The 19,614-nt window shown below is 44.9% G+C and overlaps 1 long non-coding RNA gene across 3 annotated transcripts; it reads right to left on the bottom strand.

Annotated features, from left to right (window-relative positions):
- Positions 1–2,492: 2,492 nt before the first annotated feature.
- On the bottom strand, positions 2,493–17,036 carry LOC144135352 (uncharacterized). 3 transcript variants are annotated; one of them, XR_013315464.1, is made up of 6 exons: positions 16,903–17,036; positions 14,721–14,747; positions 11,174–11,200; positions 6,522–6,548; positions 5,786–5,827; positions 2,493–2,620 (listed from the first exon to the last, which is right to left on the bottom strand). It is a non-coding gene; the product is annotated as an uncharacterized LOC144135352 (long non-coding RNA). The 3 variants fall into 3 exon arrangements; XR_013315463.1 differs by lacking the exon at positions 2,493–2,620 and adding an exon at positions 4,573–4,730; XR_013315465.1 differs by lacking the exon at positions 2,493–2,620 and adding an exon at positions 4,573–4,726.
- Positions 17,037–19,614: the final 2,578 nt, after the last annotated feature.

The raw sequence follows: 19,614 nt of genomic DNA, 5'->3' as shown, positions 1-19,614 counted from the left end.
TATGGAAGCAGTTGCGCTTGGTCAAGAGCAAAAGAGATGTCTGTTTACATCTCGGGTCACAAACAAAATGATAAAAAAGCGTGAAGACGTGTTATAGCGTGGACCAACAAACATTACAAGGATTCACGGCATTAGTCGCCACTTTCAAACGCACGCCTTCCCACATCCCGCAGCTCTCTCCCATATCTCCTCTACTCTCCCAACTGCAGACTCTGCGATGGGCACGCTACACTACATCACATCATGTGGGCCTGCCCTATCACCTCCTTCTCCTTAGTCACTACTGAGAAGCAGTGGGAGATCATGCTGTGCAGCTCGGAGCCGAGCCTGAAGGACCGGCTCTATCAACGGCGTGACTGGGTCGCCAAGGTGCACAAGCTCTTTCTTGGCTGTCCGGCAGGGTTGACGTGCTTCGTTACGAGGGGCTCCGCCGCTCCAACTCAGCTAATAAAGTTTGTTGTTCAAGCAAAAAGCTTCACCACTGTACATAAAGCAGTCGTCGCGTAGGCCGGAGAATCACCTTGAAGGACTTTCAGCCCAACCACGTTAGCCATGTATGACCATATGTGATACAGCTAGCGTGTCGAACCCTTGACTCATGACCATCAATTCACCTTTGACCTATGGCATTGAGTGACCTTTGCGTTGACCTCTGACCTTAAGAACATCCGATGGGGTGATGTGAAGCCACGTGATGACATCCGAATGGGGTGTCGTAAGACCATGTGAAACCAAGTCATAGCCACTTGGTCGTGCGGGTATATACAAAACGGCTGTCGCGAGCCTGTAGCTGAGCTGTCATGGACGAGCCTCAGACGCTTTGCAAGAGTCTTTGCTTTTCGCTGAATTCCGGGGTTAGCCAAGTTAAGCTACTGTCAATTTTTTTGCCGGCCTGTCCCCTCTCAGGATGGCATCCGCTCGATGCTTTACAACAAAAAGAAAGGAATGCAAAAAAAAACAAGAAGTAAACACAGAAGAGAAAAACACTGAGACTGCAAATACAAAGCATCCTTTAGCGTCCATAATAAGGCTTCGGGCGCGAGAAATGCACAAATTCATTGCGTGAACGGCACTGCTGAGATGGTGGAACTCCATCGGGAGAGACCTCGAAGTTAAGTTCTCCGATTCAACGAAGAATCTTGTACGGGATGAATTAGAGCCGCAAAACACACCCTCCCGGGGCTCATTCTCAATGTGGCGTCGGCCCTTCGAAAAGCATATTTGCCAGATAATAATTCTGAGTCCTCTACTACAGCGTCCTGATATCCGAATTATATTGGGTGTCGCAGCTAAATTTAGCCAGGTTTTAAAAATATGCCGCGGCACTCTAAGACGACGCCGTCAGATGCATGTTGCTGGCATGTTGATGGAGAAACTCAAACTATTTTTGTATTGACTTAAGTGCCTAATTAGTCGATATTTATTAACCAAAATTAGAAGCAAGGAAGATAGGCGATAAAGTCCAATGAGAAAGTTGCAGAACTGTCCGCGAAACGTCCCACTGAACAGTGTCTAAATTTCCATCCATTACGTATCGGCTTTTTTTCGCTCTGCAGATGCCTGCAAACTACGAAAAATACCACGTGACATGTCTTCTTGCGCACCACGATTGCAGTGCTCTGAAACATTCCACTCAACACAAACAGCTCATTTAGCCGGTTGTGCTGCTGCTGAAATGGTGACAGGGCTGCGAGGCGCGCCCTGGCTTTGTGATTACAGGAGCGCAAGCGATGAGGACTGAGTCTGCCTATCGCTATCATCAAGAGCCGTGACGGAAGCATACCGCTGGCGTAAATCGCACAGCCAGGTGCTACGTCATTGCCCTGTCGCCTTTTAGGGGGCAATACATCAGGCTATATGATCGGTTAGTTCCTATACGAAACATTTGAGAGCACTGAAATCGCGGCGCGCAAGCCGTCATGTCACGTGGTATTTTTTGAATTTCGCGGGCCTTTACAGTGAGCGAAAGAAAGCTGACACGTAATAGATGCAGAGTTAAAGACGGTTCAAGCGGAAGTTTTGCGGACCGTTCTACAACTTTCTCGCTTACCTTTCTCGGCTATATCTCCATTTCTTGCGATATTGGATAATTATTATCGACTAATTACGCAATTAAGCACTATACAAAAATAGTGTTACTTGCTCCATACAATAGCCATAAGCATGCAATTGGTCGCGTTGTCTTAGAGTGCCGGGGCGTATCTTTAAAAAGTGGCTAAAGTTAGCTTGGATACGCTGTATATATCCAGTAAGAATATTTTGTATTGGAATGCAGCTTGACCACGCAGCTTCCACCGAGCCATCAAGTCTGGTTTTATAAATATTTGTTGCGTTAGATGGGCTTATGCAAATTGCGAAGCGCTCTTTGTTCACACACAACACTGGGCATATGCCACCAACGGCCATATTTCAAGCACGGACAGTTTTTACAAATCTCTCTCAGAAATGACAGCCGTTATCACAGCACGAATGTGTGTTGATGTGGTACTTTATTACACACGACTGCGATGGTGATGTATTTCTCTCAACTTCCTTACTATTCTGATGCGGCCCCACGGCAGCGCCTTCTTCTGTATAGCGGATTCCCCCTCACGTGGCGACGACAGGAAACTGCTCGCAGCTGTAAAAAAATAGTTCGTTACAACAGGATGACGGAAAATTCTTAAGGTTATAGAGTTAAGGCTCCCGTTCTGAAGAAAATCCAGCGTCGTCGTCGTTGGCGTTGCAAGCGATAAATCCTCGGAGAAGCAACTTAGGTTGGCCATCTACATCACGTGACTTTGGAGCGTCATCACAACCAGCCCTCTGGATTACGAACGATCTGACCACCATGGAAGGTGGTAGTCAAGCTAATGATTGCTCGCGAGAGGTTGCTCAACAGCAGCAACTTGGGTTGCACAACTCCCATCGGTGGCAGAGCCTCTTATCGTAGGGCAGTGCCGGATCGCTTAACCGCGGCACCAATGCGCCAGGAGTGGGATGATGATCGCCAGGGATCTGTGAATTTAACGACTACAATGACCGACTCCGCATATATGGGCATCAACCCATTAACGCTATGGCGTCATACCCTTAAGGTTGAGCTTAAGTGTCCCCCTAATATTTTTTACCTTGCTACCAACTCCGTCACTATTTTTTAACGGCAGAGCACAAAGTGAAGGGAACTTATGTAAGCGGTTTTTCAAACACTAAATAATAAAATTGTTTAGCTTACACATCATAACCACACGAGCCGCTGTACCTCAGACTGTTTTACTTGTAGCGATTCTGGGTATTGTATCTGACACGCACGTCAAGGCTGAATAATAATTGTTTTTTTTTTGGGGGGGGGGGAAGGAAATGGCGCAGTATCTGTCTCATATATCGTTGGACACCTGAACCGCGCTGTAATTGAAGGGAAAAAGGAGGGAGTGAAAGAAGAAAGGAAGGAAGAGGTGCCGTAGTGGAGAGCTCCGGAATAATTTCGACCACCTGGGGATCTTTAACGTGCACTGACATCGCACAGCACGCGGGCGCCTTAGCGTTTTGCCTCCATAAAAACGCAGGCGCCGCGGTCGGGTTCGAACCCGGGAACTCCGGATCAGTTGCCGAGCGCCATAACCACTTAGCCACCGCGGCTGGTCAAGGCTGAATAATAAATGTTTTTTTGGGAGGAAAGGAACTGGCGCAGTATCTGTCTCATATATCGTTGAACACCTGAACCACGCTGTAATTGAAGGGACAAAGGAGGGAGTGAAAGAAGAAAGGAAGGAAGAGGTGCCGTAGTGGAGAGCTCCGCAATAATTTCCACCACCTGGGGATCTTTAACGTGCACTGAAATCGCACAGCACACGGGCCTCTTTAGCCTTTTGCCTCCATAAAAACGCAGGCGCCGCGGTCGGGTTCGAGCCCAGGAACTCCGGATCAGTAGACGAGCGCCCTAACCACTGAGCCACCGCGGCGGGGGCAAGGCTGACTGCCAGCATCAGACTGAGGGGAAGCTGGCAATAATGTCGACCCTGCCGCTCGCATTAACATCCCAGCAATTTCGGAAATGTTCCATTAAAAAATGAGGCTTTTGAACATTTTCCCAATAGAACTGCAAAATACACCCCATAAACTCATGCATCATACTCGCCTAGTCAGAGCCAAGAAAGTGCTGGCGCACGTGGTTCTGGTAGCACAATATATAAAACAGTGACGTAGTTGTTTCACTTACTAGTATGAGTTGGATAAGATGTTTCTGTCGGCCGTGTGGAATAATTACCAAAAAAACTATAATCCAATTTTACCGCACAACGATGAAAGTAGAAATCAAAATGCTACACAAAAGACACCCCATAGTTTTGTTTCCATTCGCAATTTGTGCTGCAAACTTCACCGTGTCTAACCAGCTTTCACGCTCTTAAATCTAACCGTACAGTCTAACCAGGTTAGACTGCTATGGTAAATGAACCTTGTTGTCATTGGCTGTCTACCTTCCGCACAAGCACAAAAAACTAGGTGGCACTTGCTGATTTCAGACACTGCTGCATGTTATTCGCATGGTTGTGAGTTCACATAATTGAACAAACACGGAACCGAAACACTCAATTCAAGACAGTAAAATATTTTTATTTTATAGCCCTGCCACCACAAATCGAAAACCGTTCACATGTCGACAGTCCCAAAAACCCATAATATTCATCCGATTCTTCTATGAACCTTTTTGGACTTCGAGTCTTATGGTCACTTGTATTTTCTGGATCTTTCTGGAAAACATAAAAACAATACTTATGAAATGCTCCTCTTTGTCACAATTGTTTCGTCGGAGTATCAATAGGTAGTGTGACCTTTTCACGCCTTAATCATAATAATTTGAATTCTGCTCAATTTTCTCAACGTCATCGCTGCGACTCTTTTTCACTCCGTGCGCTGTGTGGCAGGTTTGCACTACTTTTATGCTGTGGAGCTCTTTAAATACGTACAAGTAATGTATAAATGCTGTTTTTTTCAGCATAAAACAGCACTGTACTTTGCTGACAGTTATTTCAAAGATGCAATCTCATAAAAATTCTGCGCTCCGCCACCTGCAAACCATAGAAATACTTTTTGTAGCGGATGGTACTATTTTACAAAAACAAATTTCTGTAAACAGTATATAATATGCACCGAGGAATATTTTATGCTCATATATAGTACTTCTCAATGCCAATAAATGTCCAAACCTTAGAGGCAAGGTAGCGCTCAGTCTAATGAAAATCGATACGAAGTTTACGCATACCCAACCCATTATTTAGTTCAAGTTCGTGCAGCCGTGCAAAAGGCACTGCAATGAACCACGTATTAGGTGCAATTTCACTGTGTACATATTTTAGAAGCATTCCCTCCGAATTAACATTTGCTAATCCTTTTTTACTCCTCTTTAAAGCAACGATAGCTACCTCAGTCAACATATCAAAGGTATTGTGAAGACATTCTCTACGCTCTACTGTAATATTCTCGACCACCTGGGGATCTTTAACACGCCCTGACATCGCACAGCACACGAGCGCCTTTACGTTAACACTACCACTGAATCCGAGAAAAGGAAAGGCGAATAACTTCATGAATTTTTAGGTAGACGCCACCGCCTACACAAAGCGCGACTCAGGTGTCCACTAACCCAGTGAGCAAGTTAAACTTGCTGCTCAGAGGCTTGAGACTGACACGCACCGCTTAAACTCGGGGAGTGTGGCTAGGGGTAGCAATTATTTAAAAGCATTACATTGCATGACACTTTTGACACACTAATACGAATATTTCAAAAAGCATGGTCGCTACTTACCAGGACCCTCTTAATCTTCATCCATCCTCCCTCTGAACCTAACTGTCAAAATAAGGGAAGAAATCTGGGATTTATCACAGTTCAATAAGTAAATTTCCCACCTGCGCTATACTTTTTTGTTTCATCCAGGAGGAGGGGACTCCTGATACGAACGTATATAGTCCTGGCAACTTTCATCATTCCAATTTTCGCTAAATAGTACAGGACGTAGAAATAGAGACTGCCGTTCCGAATTAAAGGAATATAGATTGTTCGCCTCGTGAAAGCGAGCAGCAAAAAATGACGCTTTCGAGGGAAGAAAGAATGTGCTAATGAAGAGTGGTTAGAAAACAAAAATGTAATGCGATTTTTATTCGACAGACTGAAATTGAATATAGAAGTATATTACTCATACTACCCTCTCACTGTGATAAAAAAAAGTAGATATGAAGATGAAGCCGAACGTTTTACTCTGTAACCTGCCACTAAATGTACAAGAGTGCCATTCCGAAAGCTTACGCGGCCGAATGCTGCTAAAATCGCTCCATTCGTCTCGCAAGCGTGTGCAGTTCAACTGTACTAAAGAAAAAAAAAGCTGTGTTTGGAGAAATGATCGCTTTCAAATCTTAAGTTTGTATTCCGATCACGTATAACTTTTACGTCTGTTCCAGCAACCGCTCTCTGGATACCACATAACTGTATTACGCGTTCACGATTCGGTAATAATAATAATTTTAAAAACTTGGTTTCTACTCACATCGGCGCTCTGATGAATTCCGCCCTCCTGTAAAAGTAAATGAACGGATAGGCGTTTTCAGTTAGTCATCCCCGCCGAAGAAAAATTATGGAGGGCGCTTAACACTACTTACGTGCTTTGAAGACTAAAGCATTAGTTTTTTTAATTTTATTCCTTTCTAACGATACACCAAGGATTAGCGTACAGTCGAAAGGTGGCACACGTACTAGGTTCACGTTTGTTCTACAAGAAACGATGCAGTTTTGTCGCCTACGGGTTCGCAATCTGAAGATGCTTGGTCTAAATCCCGGCGCCTTTGTAAAATTTTTTTTCGCTGATGACGTCACAAATATTTTTCGTGACGACGTTTGCGGTCAACACCGGCAACGCCTGATTTCGTCGCTGATGACCCGTATAAGGCTTTCGCCGTAAAGTTCCGCATTAGTGCCTTACCACGGCAATGCAAACGGGACTGAGTGAACTGCGTAAAGGGTGCCGAAAAATGGTTGAAGACTGGGACTTAACGTGATCGTGGCGTTCCGTTTGGGGTATGTCTCTGACTTTTGCTGTAAGAGGCCAGTTTATGTCAGCTCTGGGTGGACACAAGGTTCGTCGACCAATTTCCACGGCACGGTTGCATTTCTGCGTAGACTACGACATTTTGCCTCGTGGCTTTTAAGAGTCGTTTATTCGTCTCTGTCTTCATCGCATCCCCCTGTGTCGCGCCTTCGCCTTTAACCACATTACAGAGGGTGATGTAAAGGGGACAGTGCGAACGAGAGAACAGCTGCGGCGTTGCGGACGCTGTTGAGGTCAAGCCTCAAACTTTGTATCCCGTGATAGGTCACATATGCCGAGCTTTTACCACCCGAACTTAGGGAAACACCTCCATGCAGCACCATGACCACGTTATCTCAAGTATCTTTGGCCTTCTCATTATTACACCGCCCTCATCTTTACGACAGCCAATCTTTGAGGATACAAATCAAGGCCTAACGCATTCGTACAGTGAAGCACTCATATAAGCACACTCTTGAAGACACAAATAGGCAGGAATTGAAACAATGTTACAACCAGTCGAGCTGCAACAAAAAAGCTGTCATCGTCAAATAAAACTTATTTCTATAAAGCATAAAAAATCGACTAGGCATGTTCACATTCAAAGCACGTAAAAACGAACTCCATTCAGAAACAAAGAACAAAGTACTTCGAATCAGGAATGTCAGAAGACGAAATCAAAATCAGTGGTCTTCGAGATCACCGCACACGAGGACAATGACCAGTACCGATGTTGATTGGCATTTAGGAAAGGTCGCCGAGACACTTTTCACGAACAGATGGCGAAATTATAGTGTTACCATCCGTCTGTTGCAGTGAGTAAAAACTGTAAAATATCTGGCTTGACTTTCGAGAGTACCTTATCCTGGGTGAAAAAACTAAATAAGTGGCGGATCAATTACGATCTTTTTGCGCACACCTTTATGCATAAGACTTTTATGTAACCTGCCAGCACCGGAAATGGTGCACTTATCTTGGTCCAATCTGCCATAAAATATGGTATTACAATTTTTGGGTTTGCTTACGAATCTAAGTAATATATACTAAATCGCATCCTTCAGAAGAGAGGCAATAATCATAGGTACGGCACTTAATATCATGGACAAAATTTCTTAAATATTATGCCTAGTTTCAGCATTCTTTCCATGCGCATGCAATGCATTTTTGACATCCTGAACAAAAGTTTTGCGCCTCCCTTCAACGATTAACCTATTAGGCACGTGTTATTCGGTGCTCAGAAGTGTTCGTATTGCCCCGATTTTTACTAATTACGGAAGAACGACGCGAATATTTTATACATCGTTTTATTTCAATCAGCCTGTGTACGATAGGCGCACTCCGAATTTTCGTGTGTTTAAAAGGCTGCTGAGATTGTGCAAAACACCTGACATATAATTATTCCGGAGCCCTCCACTACGGCACCTCTTCCTCCCTTTCTTCTTGCACTCCCTCCTTTATCCCTTCCCTTACGGCGCGGTTCAGGTGTCCGCCGATATATGAGACAGATACTGCGCCATTTCCTTTGCCCCAAAGCCAATTATTATTACATTTTTTCCCATCTTAACAGTTCCTTATTTGTATCTTTTGGAATCTGAATGACGATGCATATTTAAAAAAAATCGTTTTATGTATATCTTTCTCTTCTGAGATTACTTTTTTCGGAAGGCGGCTTACGTATGATCCTCTCTTAATAAATATTTCTCTTTGCACATGTGCCTGTACGTCCGTACTTCGCATGGATAATCTACCTTTGTCATATTGTCGAATTTTTAAAGTTCTTCTGCAACGTCGTTGGTCTTCGCAGCTGCGCACACAAGCAGCCCGACGGTTGTACGAGCTGAGTTCAAACCGCATAGTTATGTGAATAAAAACTTTAATATTGACAGTAACACAAAGATGGCATGCTATTGCCTCTGCCCCTACCTTTGCTTAGGTACTCAACCTGCAAAAGGTTAACGACAAGGACGCTACAAATAACGGGGCGTAAAACATGAGGCACACACCCTTGTTTAACACACTGTTTTGTGAATACACTGCTGTGACATCTGCGCGCAGGAGAACCTTCCATCGTGCCTTTCTCTTCCCGCGAACACGACGCTGAGTATACATCATTTTATGCGTTTTCTGTGAAACTGGCAGCTCAACTTCTAGTTCCTGAACGAAGCGCACTAAATGAGGTGAGCAGTCCAGTTGCTAGACCAACCTTCTTCACTGACAATAAACGCTTTATATAGCTCTCTCTCCTCACCGCATCAAGTTGACGCCAGTAATAGCGTCAACACTCCCCTTTTGCAAGAAGCCCCGGATGTAGCATCCGCAGACACGCTTCGCTGCCCTGCACGCTCACGAAGAGCGTACAAATGACTTGCAGTTAGCGTAGCGGCTCAAGATTCTTCTGCCACTTTCTGAAGCAGTTGTACGAATTGATTGGCCAACGGCAGATCCCCATGACACGGCTGTCTCGCTTTTACTGGGGCGAAAGTTCGTCTCGCGGATAATGACGTCCCAACCGATCGTTTCTGCAATCGTTGTCCATCTCATATCATGGTACTGCTTGTTTGTCATGATGGTCATGATGGTCACATGCAGAATTTTCGTTTCAAGCGGCAATGCGCTTTTCTTCCGATGAAATTCTACTTTGTAACCGTCACGGCGAGAACTTTCTGCGCCTCCTTTAATCGTAAGAGTTACTAGTTGTAGCACGGCTTTCAATTGACTCTCCATTTGCCGTTATCGAATCAAATGCGGCGATTTCAAAACCTGGCCCTAGTATTCGCTCTATGCTTTAATGCAAAAAAACAGCGCGAACAAACGGGGACTAGACGAAGAATACACAGGACCAAGCGCTGTTCGCGCTGTTTTTTTGCATTATGTATCACCAACTCGCCCGCTTATCTATCCTGTTGCTATGCTTTAAACCTGAATAATCACGGTGAGCATCTGTAACAGCTAATCTTCCTGCTCTTTGTTAGCTTCTTTTGTTGCGAACTAGTCATGGCTCAAGACCTGAAAGGCCCGATCATCTCATCAACGAGTCCATTTCGCGGCGTACTGTGCTTTGTTTACACCTCAAATGCGATTCTGAGATTTGAAGGTGTTGAAAGCGGAGTCTGGACACTCGACAGAATTTGATGAAGATAGAAGGGCCCAGGTCTATTGAAAGGTCTATTTCTTTCGCATTCAGATCAGTGACACGACATAACTTTATGCGTTGAAGAAGAACACAGGGCAGTGAAAGACGTTATCACTGTTGCAGCCTCAGCCTCCAAGCTTATTCTCGCCTTCAGTTCACCACCGCCTGGTGCCGGCGGAAGGAACGAATCTGGGAGACCAGCTATGCTAAGGAACGCTGCGGCGTACAAGTGTTGAACTGGCCGAGAGAGGCGAGAGTTGTGGTGTCATGAATGTCAGTTCACAGACTATGTAATCGTAGAGCGCTGATATGAGCTGGCCTTTTGCCACCGAGCTTAGAGAAACACCACCGCACTCAACCACAACCATACTTTCGCACGCGCAGTTGCCCTTCCTCTCCGTGCTATATTTGTGCCCTTAATTCACAGTAATCCACATTGTCACAGATGACTTCAGCTGAAAGAATGTGCGAAGGGAATGTGACCGTAAAAATCACAATCTTGTTTTTTGACTGGCTCACATTGAAATATTAAGAAATTTTTCCTGCAGAAAGGTTTGTCGGTCATTATTAGACAACTGTACAAAAGAGCAATACAAGAGCACCATTGCTCTTTAATGAAGGGAAACATACCAGAGCGCTGTTTATAACCTTTCCCTGGCTGTGCGTAGCTCAACCATGCCACAATAAATGCTGCAAGCGTGCCGCAAATCACACTGCACTAAATCTGAGCCATCATGGCCGCACCTTTCTCATTCACAAAGTAGGTATTAATCTTTAGTTGAAAGCATTTTAACGCTTCTTCCAGCATTGTGCAACATCATACCTTGTGGAGGCTATCCAAGCAGCACAAGTGATTGGCCCAACATTGGAATTGTATTGGCAAAGTTGGCCCTACAAAGGACCAGGACGGGACCATCCTCTTGCAATATTGGGCCAATGACCTGTGCACAAATGTGGCTGATGAGGCGTGTTTATTACTCACCTGGACGTGGGATTCCGTCTGGTTCACCTGTTAAATTAAGAGAACAGGCATAGTTTTTTTTTCTCATTCGCCTTCACTCAAGGATATTCCGCGTTAGTTTCCTACAGCAGGAATGCACAAGCGACAGCGTAAACTTGTTTACCAGATGCGATGCTTACAATTGTCATTATGAAGGCTTTTGTTACTGCTTTTTAAAATACGATCGCGTTTGGGTGTCGGATTGCGGGGAGAATAGACAGTTTTAGCAATGCCGGAAAGCCGAACGGCAAGTAAAACAAAGTATTGCTATTGCTATTGTTGCCAGGCTTGCCTTGCTAAATTTGCCGTACGGTCGCAGTTACCGCAGTTGGCCTGTTTAGGTTGGATGGTTGGTTTATTGCGGTTTAGCGTCCCAAAGTGACTCAGGCTATGAGGAACGCCGTAGTGAAGGTCTCCGGAAATTTCGGACCACCTGTGGTTCTTTAACGTGCACTGACATCGCACAGTACACGTGCCTCTGGAATTTCGCCTTCATCGAAATTCAGCCGCCGCGGCCGGGATCGAACCCACGTCTTTCGGGCCAGCAGCCGAGTGCCATAACCACTCAGCCACCACGGTGGCACCTGTTTAGGGTACAGAAGTGGTTAAACTCTAATATTGCGCTCTGCCATTTTGCAGCGCTACCTTCCTCAGTCCCCACTAGGGACGGCATTGAGGTACTATCTCCACTAGGTTGCAAGAGCACCTAATCCGGCCGGGTTTAAGGTCTGTCAGCTTTCACTGTTCCTGTCTTACCGAAGCAAAACGTGGAATGTGGAGACGTTTTTATTTTTCTTTGGGTAAGACGCATAAGTTTTTGAGGCCCCTGGTGCAATCTACACGAAGTGAAGGCCCGCTTCACCAGGAAGAACTTGCGAAGGAAATGGGCTTGCAAAGATCGGTAAACTTGCCATCTGTTATCACGTCTGTTGTAAAAAATAGACAGCAAGAACAAAATAATTTTTTTGGAAAAACGCTAAGGGGCCCGTGTGCTGTGCGATGTCAGTGCACGTTGAAGATCCCCTGGTGGTCGAAATTATTCCGGAGCCGTCCACTACGGCACCTCTTTCTTCCTTTCCTCTTTCACTCCCTCCTTTATCCCTTCACTTACGGCGCTGTTCAGGTGTCCAACGATATATGAGACAGATACTGCGCCACTTCCTTTCCCCCAAAACCAATTATTATTATTTTTATTAATATTGTTATTACATCACCTATTAAATTATTACAACACTGAGCTGCGCGACAATATTTATCTATTACCGTTCAGCTATGATGCAGCGAAGTTTGTACTGTTCGTATGTACGTGCTCAATGCTGACGGTAGGCTGCTTTATCATTTCATTTGAGACTGGAAATGCGAGCAGGTTCATCTCAAATGATCACAGTCGCACGCTACTGCTTTTGCATTGTTCAAGGCTGTTGTAGCTACTTTTGGCGCCTGATTTTGAAGGTACTTAGTCAACTTTAAAGTCAGCTAGGCCGAGAGCGGCGTTGATTCTGTTCTCTGACGACCGCCGAGCAAATTTGTTGCTATCGTAGTCGCTGAGTTGTTCAGTTCTTTGACGGCGCAAGACAGTCCAATAAAAAGGTCGTTTGAGTGCTCCCATAGTCTGGTTTAATATTTTTTCCTGCCTGTGAATATCCGATCACATAATACGCATTCTAACAGCATCCATGAAATACACCTGTACATATCACATCCGCCGCGATAATACCCTTCCATTTCAGGAAATCGGTGTTGATCATGAATGCACCACATTTTTAATGCTTCTTGAAAGCACTTGAACGCATAGTGCCACATTTCGGCTTACTGGTGTTGTGGTCGAGCCAAAGCGTTGGCTCGGTTGTTTTCGCGTTCTGCTACTGGTCGTAATACCCGCCGCGGTGGCTCAGGGGTTAGGGCGCTTGACTACTGCTCCAAAGTTCCTGGGTTCGAACCCCACCGCGGCGGCTGCGTTTTATGGAGGCAAAACGCTAGGGCGCCCGTGTGCTGTGCGATGTCAGTGCACTTTGAAGATCCCCAGGTGGTCAAAATTATCCCAGAGCCCTCTGCTACGGCACGTTTCTTCCTTTCTTCTTTCACTCCCTCCGTCACCCCTTCCCTTATGGCGCGGTTCAGGTGTCCAACGATATGTGAGACAGATACTGCGCCATTTACTTTCCCGGAAAACCAATTATTATTATTAATATTACTGGTCGCAAAGGTCCTGGTCGTAAAGGTGGGAGGTTTTGCACAAAGTGGCGTGTGTGCTCTGTGATGCGAGCTCACTTTAAAACCCCATATAGTGTGAATGCACCCGTAGACCTCCACTGTAGTGTCCCTCATAGCCCATTCTTAGCTTGTTGGCTTTAAGCTGCGTAACTTAATACAGGCTGTTGGAGCCAGGGAGAACCAGGATTTTTCAAATTGTGCTTTTTGACGTATAAAGATGGTTAGCACGCGTTGTAATAGCAGTGTAGGTGGACACAAAGAATAGACAATCATAGCTATTACGCTAATTATCTAATCCATAATATATAACCTCTGAACTATTACATTTAGGCGCATGGATGAAATTTAGAGATTTGTAGCCAGACGATAGTAATAACCCGGTTAAAGTTTAGGATTCTGATTCCCTTACAATTCCCTTAGGATTACCTTACGATTCCCTTAGGTGGTGTGGCTCAACTAATTTTGGCCTTCATGTGCGCCTTTCCAAGATCGCGCGTCCTTCTCGCGCGCGCTATAACCCACACCAGTTGACGTCACTACATGGCGCATGTGTCACGTGACCTTCACTCTCCCGTTTGTTCTGAAGTAGAGCACTCAATCATGAAGCAGCGATTAGCGACAAGCACCACTGCGTAGGCTTTGAAATAAGGTCATGGGGCATGTTAGCCACGGAATGATATCAAGTGTGCGGAGGGCGTTAGGACTAACGTCATGTTTGAAACGTTGGTCAAACATTTGACCAACTCTGTTCCCACTTCGAGTTATCGATCAATTCGCTCTCGCCCTATCATAAGCTTGCCGTCCCGGTTAGCTCAGTTGGTAGAGCGACTGCTCCGGTGGAGCGGTGGTGTCGGGTCCGAACCCCGGACCAGGACGAATTTTTCTTAAACTACGAAGTTTCTGAGAAAGCTGCCTATCTTTATTTTGTAGTAGTATGGCTGCTCTTGGATGGATGGCAGTGAGTAATTACTCTCTTATTATGTTTGAAACGTCCACGTGAAGGCCAAAATCTGCTGAGCCACAGCGCCAAAAGTAAACACATTTTCAGAGTTCTTAGAAGTGACCTGGGTAATATTAGATGCGGCCTACAAATTTCTATTTGCTAGCAGCCACGTTACTTAAGAGTTAGTTCTCAAAAAATTAGTTGCAACGCTCACTAGCTATTAAGATTCACCTGTTTTCGAATGTCTACTAACACTGGCATTCAGTGCCACTGACCCCACCTTTATACCTGAAAAGTCCTGTATTCAAACACTCTTGTGTACCTTTGTTTTTAAATAACCTGTACATTCAATCAAGCATGGTCAGTACTCACTTTCTACGACGGATGCACCCTGTATTCCTGTAAAATTAAGGGAAGAGAATGAGCTTTGAGATTACTCAACCGTGGACAAGAAAAATATGGTTTAGTGTTTACTGCGACAAAGCAAAAGCGACTGCGTCAACCGCTCCACGCACTGGATGCCTACATATCATGTGCTGTTAAACCGGCGTACTCAATCCAGTTCATTTGGATGGCAACGCCACAGTACTCTTATCGTGCTTTGCAATATTGCTACGCTACCTTGATCAGTAACCGCGAGTCATCAGATTGTCAGATTGTGGTCCTCACTGATCTGCGGTGGAGCATTGCAGTAGTATCCTTGCACCTCGAAATGATGATGATAATAATAATAATAATAATAATAATAATAATAATAATAATAATTGGTTTTGGGGGCAAGAAAATGACACAGTATCTGTCTCATATATCGTTGGACACCTGAACCGCGCCGTAAGAGAAGGAATAAAAGAGGGAGTGAAAGAAGAAAGGAAGAAAGAGGTGCCGTAGTGGAGGGCTCCGGAATAATTTCGACCACCTGGGTATCTTTAACGTGCACTGACATCGCACAGCACACGGGAGTCTTAGCGTTTTTCCTCCATAAAAACGCAGCCGCCGCGGTCGGGTTCGAACCCGGGAACTCCGGATAAGTAGCCGAGCGCCCTAACCACTGAGCCACCGCGGCGGAGCAAAATTTAAGATCGCGTCTAAATTTGGACGACAGGCTTGTCGAATGCGGGTTGTTTTGTCTCTATGAAGATGCGACGCAGTATGGATGAGCAGTTAGTAAAGGAATGGCATCGCATGACACAAAACATGCCGCTGTACGCATGCATTCCTGCAGTATTGTGCCTCAGGCATAAATTAAGCATACAAACTTTCATACATGATACACATCGTGAGCTAGGCCTTTCAGTTTTCTAACTGAAAACAGCAGTTTCTCTTTTAGTTATGAAAGCAGATTCTCAATTGATGCGCACTGAAATGAAGTAATCTATGCGAAAACAGATTTTAAAGCAGTCATCAAAAGGTCGAATGACGGCCATGATAAGGCATTGCAGCTGAAATCGCGGAATACTCTTCTCAGAATTTTCACCTCATAAATTTTGATATATAAATCAAAAACATCCCAAGAAGGACCCTGAACATTTGGGAGTTGTAAAAATGCCAATCGCATCAGACACCAATGCCGTGCTGACTGATAAATGAAATATTGAAACCCTGTCTAGGGGTAGCCAGTGTTCTAGATGCACCGAATATATTCGCCATGTTTACGTATCACCACCTCTCGCTCCGCAGACAGTTATTGTGATTTTGAAGGCAGGCTTGCTGTGCAAACATTATTCCTGAGAATGAGGAGGACGCGCGTAGATTTCGGCTAGGCTTTACCTGCCGAGAGTGCCCCATGAAGTTATGCCTTCATACTAAGAGCCACATTGACCCGCCGCGGTGGCTCAGTAGTTAGGCGTTCGTATACTGATCCGGAGCTCCCGGGTTCGAACCCGACCGCGGCGGCTGCTTTTTTATGGAGGCAATACGCTAAGGCACCCGTGTGCTTTGCGATGTCAGTGCACGTTAAAGACCCCAGGTGGTCGAAATTATTCCGGAGCCCTCCACTACGGCACCTAATTCTTCCTTTCTTCTTTCACTAAGGCACCCGAGTGCTGTGCGATGTCAGTGCACGTTAAAGATCCCCAGGTGGTCGAAATTATTCCGGAGCCCTCCACTACGGCACCTATTCCTTTCTTCTTTCAGTCCCTCCTTTATTCCTTCCCTTACGGCGCGGTTCAGGTGTCCAACGATATGAGACAGATACTGCGCAATTTCCTTTCCCCAAAAAACCAATTATTATTATTATACACTCCCTCCTTTATCCCTTCCCTTACGGCGTGGTTCAGGTGTCCAACGATATATGAGACAGATACTGTGCTATTTGCTTTCCTCAAAAACCAATATTTATTATTATTACTAAGAGCCACCCCCTCTAGATAAACATGCCTTCACTTATACTCACGCGTATCCTGGAGAGAAGACACATGATTGATACATCTCAAATGCACGAGCATTTGACTCAAGCTGTGCACAAAGCTGAATCTTAACGCAATGGCAGCATTTCTTTCTCAGCGGAAACAAACGGAATATTACAGTTAAGATAAATACCGCAAAGAGCGTTTACCTTGGCTGTAAATAAAGGCTATTAGGAACCAAGAAACGAACACAAAGATGGCAGTGCGAATGTTCACCATCTTTGGTAGTGGAAGCAATGGAGTGATGGGGGCTCAGTGTTAATTGGGTCTGTCGGTTCCTCTTATATGCGCAAGTCTACCTACGATATGTTTTGTCAATTTTTTTTCTATGTTGACAGATCATCTCCTAATATTCTCAGTTATGCAGTCGCTGGCGGTGTAGAGCTAGTGCTACTCAATTAGTACGTACCCGCTGCTTTAATGACATGACTAGTGAATAAATGCGCTGGCAAAAAACCCGAGCGACTCAGTTTGTAAGGGCACCATGCTGCAATTTAAAGAATAAATTAGTATTTGAAAGTATTGCGAGAAAAATTCTATGCCCTACTTTTCCGCATAAATCAAGTTCAGTTTTCTCGGGCAAAAATTTTGAAAATTGAAAAACTGTAAGAGACTGGCATAGAAATATTGAAGGTAATGGTCTATTATTCAGATATGTAGCGAAATCTTTCTTTTAAAGTGTTTCCAGCGATCGCATCGAACTGTTAAGACTGCCTTAGAAAGCCAATGGGGAACGCTTTTGACGTAGCAAAAACGTGAATAGAAAAAGAATACGAGATTGCCGTCGTGTGATCTGCGGATATATTGATTGCTGCAGTGAAATTTTACATTGAATGAAAAAATTGCGTTCATAAAGAGCTTCCCGCTCGAAAAAGCTTCCGTCCAGAATTACTCGGTATGTTCCAACCAATAATGCAGACAATCCTTGCGACACCATTCGTGGCTTTGTGTTTGCAAAGCAACGTCCAACAAAAAAGTCTCATTTTTACCGATCTGTGCAGTGATGTACTATTATATTGAGTAAGGAGTTTTTTTTTCGTTCCATTATGGAATACACTTTGAGGCGATATATGCGCCTGAACGCAGTTCTAATATACGCTGTGCGATCGATTCAACTTTCGCCATTTGGAACGTTTCCCAAGGGCAGTATTAAATGCATATATTTTAATGCATTCATTAGGTTTTACGCAAATATTCGGCGCCTTCGTTAACGGGACCAGCGAATCGCACTCTCAGCATGCTGGTTAGCAGTCGCGTCATAACAGGAACTAGGGCCTATCAGGGACATAGGCAGGTAAAGAGTGGTTGGAGGAAAGAATCGTTTCAAAATTTGGCATGAGGAGGTCCCCAGATTAAGCACTCAGTTGAAAACGATATTTTTGCTTATCAGGAGTAAAGTGTACCATATCGGTCTCGGCCCCGATAATTTCATTCTCACAGAGGAACAGGTCAATTAGACAGCTTCTCTTACACTCACTCGACTTGCGACCATTGGCCAACTTATACACAGCACATCAGTATACCTCACCCCACGGGACAAGGCTGGTCTTGAGATGTTTTTCCGAGCAGCTGTCGGCATCATTAGCGGCCAGCCACGCCAACTGCCTCTGACGGCTCTCAAAACGTCCACTCCATTACCACCTCTACTCGATATTCTCAGGCATGCCAATGGAACTACCACCACCCCCACGCTAAATATGGCACTGTACTTTGACCTCTGAGATCGTCGGCTGCTATTTTAAACCCATTCCGGCGCTTTGACCTTTCGCACATGTTTTTGGTTTTGTTATTGTGTTTGTTTTCCTTTCTCGTCGCCAGATGGCATAAAAACCTGCTGACCCTCGAGTAAAATTTAGTTGACAGTCAGCGCTGTTGTGTCCTCCCCTTCTTTTGTGCCGTCGTCGCTCTGTTAATATGGAAATACGGAACCAACTCGCATGAAATATTGTAATATGGAAAGTTTGTGAGGAAATGTAGCTACATGTAGACGCATCTCTAAAAGACAGCGTGTTAGCGAAAGCGTGGCTTTGCCCAGAGTGCCCGTCTCTCAGCATGTCTGCTACTCGTTACGCCCCACGGGTTGCTCCAACCGACGTCGAGCTTCTGGGGCTTTACGATGCCGTGAGATAAATTCAGTCGACTCAACCATCCCCAATAAGCAATATCTCACTCCGTGTGAGACTTATCAGAGATAATCATTTCTTCACACTGGAATTAGACCAACGTATCCCTCTTTTTTTTTTGCCGCGGATAGTATAAACATGCCGTCACAGTGAAGACACAAGAAGCTGCCTTCGCCAATTTCAGCTCAAACCTCTTCTTTTTAAAGGACACATGAGAGATATTTAGACTACGTGCTTTGTTCCTAAATTCAGTTTCATATCATCGGAAGAGTCAGCTCGTGTGATGTTAAGGTTGCTCGGGAAGAGAAACAGGGTCCCACAATCCCTACCGGTGGTTCTGATAGAAACAGCCACCTGCCGGTGCAGTGTTCGCATTGCTTAACCGCTGCGCCTCTACGCCACTGCGCTGCTAGTGGTTTTTCATAAATGAACACATTTTCATATGTAAAATACAGAGAGGCGATCAGTGGCCTGATCCTATGGAAATCAGCAGCAGTCGACTTTAATTCCACTTTACATAACATGAGACATCAAGAACATCCCCCTTTATTGCATGCACACTTTGCCTTCTCTGCACTAGTTTACACTTTACTCTCACGCACACTTCGTCTTATATCACATGTTCGATCTCCAGTGTCCATCGATACACGTTTCTGGAGGTGGCTCGCATGCAACCGGTGCCATGAAAGAGCGGAATACCCCCTTACAAGAACTTCTTTAGACTCTCTATTGACTGTC

Source organism: Amblyomma americanum, chromosome 5 (genome assembly GCF_052857255.1).
Source record: "Amblyomma americanum isolate KBUSLIRL-KWMA chromosome 5, ASM5285725v1, whole genome shotgun sequence".
In the NCBI taxonomy this organism is placed as follows: Eukaryota; Metazoa; Arthropoda; class Arachnida; order Ixodida; family Ixodidae; genus Amblyomma; species Amblyomma americanum.
The sequence above is the reverse complement of the archived record's forward strand: the minus strand, read 5'-3'. Positions and strand labels throughout refer to the sequence as shown.